We start from the raw sequence: 9,812 nt of genomic DNA, 5'->3' as shown, positions 1-9,812 counted from the left end.
AAACTACAGAAAGATGCTGGTGTTAAAAGTCTGTTTGCACAACAAATGTTATGGCACTTTCATTCATATGGCAGCACATTTAAAATAAAACTAAATGCTAAAAGCTATACACTGCTTTTGGATTCACTTTTGGATTTTGCGTACAAATGCGATTAATCGCGATTAATTAGATTAAAAATTGTAATCGTTGCCCAGCCCTACTTTTTTATTCACACCTGTTATCCATAAGAGTTCAGGAGGCCTCTGATACTCTGCCTGGGAGATGTGGCAGCGATTCCAGGCTAACTCTGATGGGATTTTATGCCCTAAAACCATAATAAAGCAAAAAAATTTATGCTGAAGGTTAAAAAAATGTGTGAAAGAAACAGCAGAATTATTCTAAAATGACTGTTTTTCATCCCAGCTCAGAACCCGTAACCAGCAAATTGGTCAAAATCCAAATAACTGACAAAAGAATAACGGCTTCTGTTGACGTGAGTGGCTTAAAATCCTCATAAATGTGCATAAAAGGATTTAAAAACCACACAAAGTCTTTGTTACTGATGTAATACCTGAATCCAGACGGCCAAAGCAGCCGCCGTGTTTCTTCTAATTTGCCAAAATAAGGACGTTTTTTCTGACTCATTGGATAAAGGTCAAAGCATCTGTGTTCCGTTGAGTCACCGGGGCAGAAAAACAACCCGAAATTAATGTTGTTTCTCCATCTGAGCTTGACGGGGATATGACTCAGAACACAGTCTGGCATCTCCGAAACAAAATAGTAACTCTAATAAGCTAATTACACTGATAAGCATGACATAAAACATCACAAAGTACTTAATGTATGCAGAGCTGAGAGTCAGCATGACTGTTAGAAGGAAATGTCAAATACTGTAAGAAAATTACGCTAATTTTAAAGAAAAAGCTTCTCAAATCAGCGTCATCAGTAGTTCTTATTTATTTATGAACTTCATACAAAGTGAAATAAATGGGGGGAAAAAAACTGAATTAAGGGCACAAATCCCTACCCAAAGTGCCAAAAACAGTCGCACATCACTGCATGTTGTGCAATTAGAAGCAGATCAGAGGAAAGAGGAGCTCAGAGTTGTTTTCTGCTTTACGGGGGATTTAAAGGCGGCGACCTGAGACTGAATGAGGTCTGTGAAGTCTCCTGCTCGCTGCGCAGGCTCATTATTTTCTGTGTAAGTTAGTTCCTGATGCAGATGTGAATCACCACAGTTTGATCTGCTTTGAATGACAGGCGCTGTAATTCACCCTGGAGAGCAGAGGCGGCTGAGAGGGTGAGCATAAAAGAAAAAGAATGATTTTTCAGCCTGATATATTTGGCTGGAAACATTTTTTTCAGGGTTCATGACAAGAAACTGTAGTTTCTGCATGTATTTAACCACAAAAAAAAAAATCAGCATTTTAAATGTGTGGTACTGTGGAAAAGTGCCAATCCAGCCCTCATTTCTTTCTATTTCCTTCCAAGCAGCCAGGCTTTCTTCTAATCTTTTAAACGGTCTACATGTCTAAGCTTTTCTGGTTTAGCTGACCGCTCGAAGCGACCAGTTTTAAAATCTTTACTCTGGCTTCCAGTCCGTCACAGAATAGATTTTAAAAGCCTGCTGATGGTTTACATCTGTGATATGTTCAGAGAATATAAAGCCAGCAGAGCTCTTAGATCCAAGGACTCAGGTCAGCTGGTCCAGTCCAGAGTCCAGACTAAACATGGAGAAGCAGCATTTAGCTGTTATGCTGCAAACAAGTGGAACAAACTGCCAGTGGAGATTAAACTTTCACCAAATGGAGACATTTTTAAATCCAGGTTAAAAACATTTCTTTTCTCATGTGTCTATGCATGAAATCTGCACGATATCTTTGAACTTATCTGGACTGTTGCTTGTTCTTAAATTCGTTTGAATTATTTTATTTGTTTCTCTTTATATTCTTTTATGTATTTTTAATGCTTCTTCCACTCCCTGCTGCAATGCTTTTATTTTATGTAAAGCACTTTGAATTGTTTGTACATGAAATGTGCTACAAATAAATTTGATTTGATTTGATTTGATTTGATTTAGAACACTACACAGTGCTTTGCTATAAACCAGGGGTGTCAAACTGAACCGTGAAAGGGCCGGTGTGGCTGCAGGTTTCTGTTCCAACCCTGCAGCAGCACAGCTGACTTGTTTCATTCAATCAGCTGAACTGTCTGCGCTGAAGGTCTTAACTAGGTCTTGATTTTGTCATAAAACTTAGATTCCAGCCAACAGGAGATCTTTAGGTGAGAAATCCCTCATTCTGGAAACTCAGACCCAACTGTTCACTTTGTCTGGAACTGGTCACATGTCTGAATGAAGGGAAACCACTGATCTTCAGCAGTGCTTTGTGTGTTAAGAGCTTTTCATACAAACTTTAATGAGAAATCTCAGACTTTGCTTTTGTCCTTTCATCGTGTTCAGGTGTTGCAGTGAAAGTGTGTCACCAAACCTGCTCACACATTAAAGGTAAACACAAGAAACTTGTGCTAAAGAAAAGAATAAAAAATGGACAACACTCAGTGAATAATTCCCTATACTCCCTATAATATAGATCAGTGAGCAGTGCTGACCAACATGTCATTGGGGTAATCAGGTGGGAACCTCCTTTCATCAGTGTTTCATCTAGTTGGGCCCACGACACCTCCAGGAGGCTAGAGAGTGATCACTGGCGTCCCAGAGTCACCCCCCTAATGCCAGCCATCACTGCTCCTCACACCACAGCCACAAGCTACCCCAGCCTCTCACCAACTGCCCACCAGTCACAGCGGGGTGGGGATTCAAACCCTGGTTCGGGTAGGGGGTAATGAAAATATAAAGGGTGCCAGAAATGGAGGCAGGACAAGGTACAACAGCAGATTCAGCAGACAAACTCACCTAAACAGTCCTACAATCACTAAAAATGCCAGTAAAAACAAAGCCATACAAGCCAACTCACCTAAAATGGCCGCCTGGTTTCAAAAGGCTCACATGGGCCACACCCTCCACTTAAAACTTCTTCTTTGCTTCTTCCATGAGTCTGTTTACCCTAAGTGCTCCCCCTGCTGGTCCCCCAGCTGCTATTGCTTCTTCTAATCCAAATCCACTGACTGGACTTTACTGCCTCATCTGACACTTCCTTCACTATTTTCCTCACACTCTGTCCACTTACACCCAACTCACTCAACAATGAGACACCAGGCATTGCAACAAATCCCCTACATCCTATTTCCACTGGACAGATTCTGACCTTCCATCCTCGTTGCTCTGCTTCTGCCCCCAACTCCACATACCTAAGCTTTTTCCTTTCATATGCTTCTGATACTAATTCCTCCCAAGGAACAGTCAGCTCTATGAAATAGATTCTCATTCTACACCTAGACCACAAGACTATATCAGGCCTTAGGTTTGTAGAGGCTATTTCCTGGGGAACAACAAGCTTATTTCCTAAATCTACCTGCATCTCCCAATCACAAGCATCCTCCAAGCTGCCGTGCCTCCTTATCGTCTTACTAACTTTCTCCCCCTCTTGAACAAACTGAATTGCACCTCTCTTCACCTTAGACCCTCCTAAGTTTACCTGCCTTCGTTTATCTTCAATACCTGCAGCTAAGCTTCTTAATACTTGGTCATGTCGCCATGTATACCGGCCTTGTGACAGATTAACCTTACAACCTGACAAAATATGCCTTAGAGTTGCAGTACCTGAACATAACGAACATAACGGGTCTCCATTTAACCAGAGTTTTAGGTTCTGGGGAGTTGGCAATACATCATATGTTGCCCCTATCAAAAACCTAACCTTTCCTCCATACTCCACAGCTCTTTCCAACTAAGCTTTTTCTTCTCTACACCTTCCCAATTCAACCACCGTCCCTGCTTAGCCTGAGCCACTGCCTTTGTACCCCTTAACATTTCCTCCTGTATACGAACCTGCTCAACAACTAGCTTTCTCTTCTCCTTGGGACCTGCTCTACTATTGAGAGTTCGTAAATCTGACCATTTTACACCTATTCTCCATGATCTTCACTGGCTTCCTGTACAAAATTGCTCTCATCACCCATCAATGCTTGAACGGAACCTCACCAGATTATCTGAAGGACCTTCTCATTCCACATTCGTCCACCAGATCTCTACGATCACAAGACTGCAACCTCCTCCACCTTCCTCGATCCAGATTAAGGACCATGGGAGATCGGGCATTCTCTGTGGCTGCCCCCCGAACTCTCTCCCGGTCTACCTGAGAGCTCCGCAACCACTGGGCAACTTCAAAAGAGGCTTAAAGACTTTTCTTTTTAAGCAAGCCTATTCTGCCGCCACATGATTTTTATGATGTTGATTTTATCCCTGATTTTAGTTGTACTTTGTAGCACTTTGAGATTTTTGCTAATGAAAAGTGCGTTACAAATTTGATTCATTATCATTATTATTATTATTATTACTCCACACCGGTTTGCCTGGGCCAAGCCCCAAGCCTCCCCGGCCTATTTGCACATTACCCACAATCCCTGCATGTCTAAGAGTTGCTTCTGCCTCCTTAGCTGCCCTTCTTGGTTTCCACCTCCTCCCCTTGGTTGGGTTAGGAACCACCTTACTAATTACCACATCTCTACTCCCAGCTAACAGGAGCTCTGTCCTAACCTTAGTACATTTAATCTCCTCTACAAGACTAGATACTGGGAGCTGGAGTATGATTTTCCCATACAGTGCCACAATACTTAAGCATCTATGAACACCTAGCCATTTCCTAGTATTTAAACTAGGGCTGGGCATTAACTCGTTAATTATTTGATGCCAATAAATATTTTATCGCGCATTAGCGCAGGTTATATTATTTATTTTATTATTGTAAAAGTGTGTTACTCACAGGCTTTTATTTTGTAAAAGTCTGTTGCTGTCTGCTGTGGAACCGGAAAAGAAAGTAATCGGCGGATCCACCAAACATGGAGAAGGGTACGGAACTTTTACTCGGCCATTTACATTTTAAAGTTCTTCCAGACGGCGGAGTCGACAGAACCAAAGTCATCTGTAAACACTGCCAAGTTGAATTGTCTTCTCAGCGTAGTAGTTCCAGTCTAAAATATCACTTAAAGGCAAAACACACAACTGATAGCAGCAAGTCATTCAAGGAAACAGACAGTGGAGCGAGGCTTCTACATAAAAACTACAGAAAGATGCTGATGTTAAAAGTGTGTTTGCCCAACAAATGTTATGGCACTTTCATTCATATGTCACTAACGTCATATCATCCATGTAGGCCCTAATGGGTGTAAGGCGCATGCCATTCTGACGTCATCGTCCCTTCATCGTGTTCAGATGTTGCAGTGAAAGTGTGTCAACAAACCTGCTCACACAGACTAAATGGAGGATAAATTTAGTGCTCAGGTCAGTGAGAGCTTCTATCATCTGCCTGATATTTCAGTTAAATGCACCGACATATGATTTGTAGATCAGAGCTCATACGAGTTTCAGCTTTCAGGAAATTAATCTCACTGAGTCATTGTTGCTGAGAGGAGAAATGTTAATCAGTTCATTCTCTGAAATCAGATCCAAACAACACAATGAGTTGGATTTTGTGCTGTTTTTATGTCTTTATGATGAATAAAACCACCCAGTTTTTATTACTTACTGGAAATTATTTCAGGTTTCTCCTTCTCCTGGAAAGATTAGAGCCTGATAACACAAGTTAAAGTCCAAAGTGTTCAGAGTACCAGCTGTGAGGAGTCCTTTATAGCAGGAACACAAGACGACTCAGTCGCTGATCTGAGAGGAGAAATGGCTCAGAAAGGAGTTCAGCTGGACCGAGAAAGCTTCTCCTGTTCCATCTGCCTGGATCTGCTGAAGGATCCGGTGACTATTCCCTGTGGACACAGCTACTGCAGGAGCTGTATTAAAGCCCACTGGGATGGAGAGGATCAGAGGGGAATCCACAGCTGCCCTCAGTGCAGGCAGACATTCAAACCGAGGCCTGTCCTGGGGAAAAACACCATGTTAGCTGATTTAGTGGAGCAGCTGAAGAAGACTGGACCTCCTGCTGATCACTGCTATGCTGGACCTGAAGATGTGGCCTGTGATGTCTGCTCTTGGAGAAAACTGAAAGCCACCAAGTCCTGTTTAATCTGTCTGGCCTCTTTCTGTGAGAAGCACCTTCAGCCTCATTATGATTCAGCTCCATTCAGGAAACACAAGCTGGTGGAGCCCTCCAAGAAGCTCCAGGAGAACATCTGCTCTGATCTGGAGGGGAGTCGGCAACAGATCCAGCAGAGAATCCAGGACGCAGAGAAAGTTTCGGAGCTGCTTCAGCAGCAGGTGGAGGCCATCCATCGGTCTGCTGATAAAACAGTGGAGCACAGCCAGAAGATCTTCAATGAGCTGATCTGTCTCCTCCAGAAAAGAAGCTCTGATGTGAAGCAGCAGATCAGATCCCAGCAGGAAGCTGAAGGGAGTCGAGTCAAAGAGCTTCAGGAGAAGCTGGAGCAGGAGATCACTGAGCTGAAGAGGAAAGATGCTGAGCTGAAGCAGCTCTCACACACAGAGGATCACAGCCAGTTTCTGCACAGCTGCCCCTCAGTGGCAGCACTCAGGGGGTCTCCACACTCATCCAGCATCAAGATCCGTCCTCTGAGGCATTTTGAGGATGTGACAGCAGCTGTGTCAGAGCTCAGAGATAAACTACAGGACATCCTGAGAGAGGAATGGACCAACATCTCACTCGGAGTCGCTGAAGTGGATGTTTTACTGCCACAACCAGAACCAGAACCAACGAGCAGAGCTGGATTCTTAAGATATTCATGTGAAATCCCATTGGATCCAAACACAGCACACAGAGAGCTGTTACTGTCAGAGGGGAAGAGAAAAGTGAGATATATGTTTCCACCTCAGTCTTATTCTGATCATCCAGACAGATTCACTGGATGGTTTCAGGTCCTGAGCAGAGAGAGTCTGACTGGACGTTGTTACTGGGAGGTGGAGATGAGAGGGAGACATGTTGGTGTAGCAGTCGCATACAAGAACATCAGGAGAGCAGGAATAGGAGATGAATGTTTATTTGGACGTGATGACAAATCTTGTTCATTATATTGTTCCTCCGACAGGTATACATTTTGATACAACAGCATTAAAACCTCCATCTCAGGTCCTCGGGCCTTCAGAGTCGGAGTGTACCTGGATCACAGAGCAGGTATTCTGTCCTTCTACAGCGTCTCTGGAACCATGACTCTCCTCCACAGAGTCCAGACCACATTCACTCAGCCGCTCTGTGCTGGGATCAGGCTTTATTCTTCTTCTGGATCCTCAGCAGAGTTGTGTAAAGTGAAATAAATGTATTTAGTCAGCTTGTTGCTGACAGCTTGTTGCTGTGATGTCTCTGCTGTTCTGCTGTTTATTTGCTGCTGTTTCCTGTGTCTGTGCAGCCATGGAGGATATCACTGCTGATGAGGAGTTTGATTCACAGAAATATTTCTCCACATGAAAATCTAAACTTCTCTGAGCTCTAAATATCAGTCGGATCCTGGTGTTGGTGTGTCTGTATGTTGTTGTTTCTCTTCCACTTCATAGAGCCCAACACAGGAATCAGCAGACCTTCCTTTATCACAGACTCTTTTCAGATCTCATCACTTTGGAAATGGGAAAATAATCCTGGAGTTACACTGACTTTGGTTTGTTTCAGAGATCAAATGTTGTTGCTGTTTTCTGAACCGACCAACAGATGAGGAAGTCTGTTCTGAGGTGTTCAGAAACTGTCATTTCCAGGAGCAGAAGGAATCAGAGATGTGAGAACCAGTGAAGATTTTCACAGCAAACACGACTCTGAAGGAAGGAACAAAGTGTTTTCTTTTGTCTTCATTTCAGAGTTTCTGTGAAATCTGATGGAGAAAATGTCAAACTGATATGAGGGTCTAACTGAGGCAGTTTTCCTGTAACAGCACAAAGTCCAGAGTTCATGTTCAGAGCAGGAACACTGGAAAACATCTAAATCTTACCAAGTATATTTGTCTCATTGAGTATCTCATTACACTTGATATAAGACACAACTGCCTAACATGTACCATTTCAGCCAGTTATAGGGACTTGTTTTAATACAAAACATCTTGAATATCTTGTTAAGTGAAAAAGTCTTGAAAACAAATTGTTTTGAGTCATATTTCACATGAAACAAGCTTTTTTTTACATTTGAAGAGGTTTTTAAGCTAATTTCAAGATCACTTTTAACTCAAAAGTCCTAAATATCACATCTTATTTCAAGAAATCTTGACAAGCCGATTTTCACTAGTTCCATTGGCAGATTTTTTTGCTTATTTCAACCAAATAACGTCTTGTATTTGTTGTTTTTTTACTTATTTTTGGAGGGGCATTTTTTTCCAGTGAAATATTTGTCCTTTTCACTTCCTTCAATAAAACAGCTTCATCACAGATAAATGAGTCCAGTTTTCTTTGATTTGATTTGATCCTAATGCTTCAGATGATCAGTTATTATTCTGTGAGCTCCGTTGTTCTGACATTTCTTCTTTAACAGCGAAGAAACGTTTTCTTCAGCCGATAAAAACAACACGAGAACCAATGAGAACAAACAGCAGGGACGCCACAAACTAACAGGCTTTAGCATGAAGACGATAAAAGAACAAAGAGAGGAACAAGAAGGACTGATGGAGGCGTTTTACACTCTTCATCCTCATCTAAGAGGATGAAGAGTTGAGCGATAACAGGTGAGAATGAGACCGAGGGTCCGGTAGAACAGGAAATAAAACATAGATAAGAAAAAAATGGGGATTAATTTAATTTTTTTTGTCAAAATGTCTGCAAACATCTTTATGTGTTTTTTCTTTGTTAAGGCACTTAACTCTGACCTATGAACCATTCGGGCAGGAAAAGGGCTCCTAACTCAAGGGATGAACCAGTGTTGTGTCCACACAGAACAGACAACTTAGCAAAGAAGCCATTTTAAACTGGATCTTTAGATGGCTTGAAAACCTTTAGAAAACCTTAAAGCAATACTATGTAACATTTCTGCCTTAAAATAACAGCTTGAAAAAATTTGTGTGGCTAGAATGAGTTTTAATATTACGATTGGCCTGTCTCCTATGCCCTTCGGGGGTCTGAGTTGGAAAAACTGCGCTATGTAACTTTGCTGGACCGGCCCGGGAGCTGAGCGGAAGTACTTCGACTTGCTTTCTGGCACACCTACCGCAAAAACAAATAGACCCCTCTCACGCTCCCAGGTACATTTGATTACTCTTACCTTCTGGGTCGACATAGCTTGCACCTTCTGACTCCTCGCCGGTTCGTCAACAAACGTGAAACGTTGAAGCAAAAGGTGTTGTATTTACGACAGTGTAACCGTACATTACCTCCAAGCCTGAAGGGGGAGCTCCATAGTGGACTTTTTGAGAAGTTACATAGTATTGCTTTAAAGGAAGGACAGAAAGCTCGTCTGAGAGGGTTCAGGCTGTGTTGTAGGATAAAGGAGCTCAGAGCAGATATTCACTTTAAAGAACTGAACTAACTCTGGTTCTGCCTCAGATTCTGTGTTCATATTCATGTTTGAACATGTTATAATAAATCTGGGGAACTTTAGACAGAATGAAGGTGGCTCAAATCTTTTGTACAGATGATCAGAACTAAAATAGACTCAAAGCTCAGATGTCAGGTTAGTGTTTTCTGTTCCAGTGTTGTGGCTTCCTTTCAGCTCAGGAACACTGATGGATGAGTTGTCCTGATCATGACAGGCTTGTGATTCAGCTGACGCCTGTGGAGCTCCACAGATCTGCTCTGCTCAGAGAACATGTGAAGACATATCTGGAAGTATTTTCAGCCCGG

General features: G+C 42.4%; 1 pseudogene; it reads left to right on the top strand.

The window, feature by feature from the left end:
• The first annotated feature begins 5,771 nt into the window (after positions 1 to 5,771).
• LOC142367382 (E3 ubiquitin/ISG15 ligase TRIM25-like) lies at positions 5,772 to 7,316 on the top strand (annotated as a pseudogene).
• Positions 7,317 to 9,812: the final 2,496 nt, after the last annotated feature.

Source organism: Odontesthes bonariensis, chromosome 18 (assembly GCF_027942865.1).
Source record: "Odontesthes bonariensis isolate fOdoBon6 chromosome 18, fOdoBon6.hap1, whole genome shotgun sequence".
NCBI classification, from domain to species: Eukaryota; Metazoa; Chordata; class Actinopteri; order Atheriniformes; family Atherinopsidae; genus Odontesthes; species Odontesthes bonariensis.
Note: the sequence above shows the minus strand (reverse complement) of the source record. Positions and strands in the feature narration are given on the sequence as shown.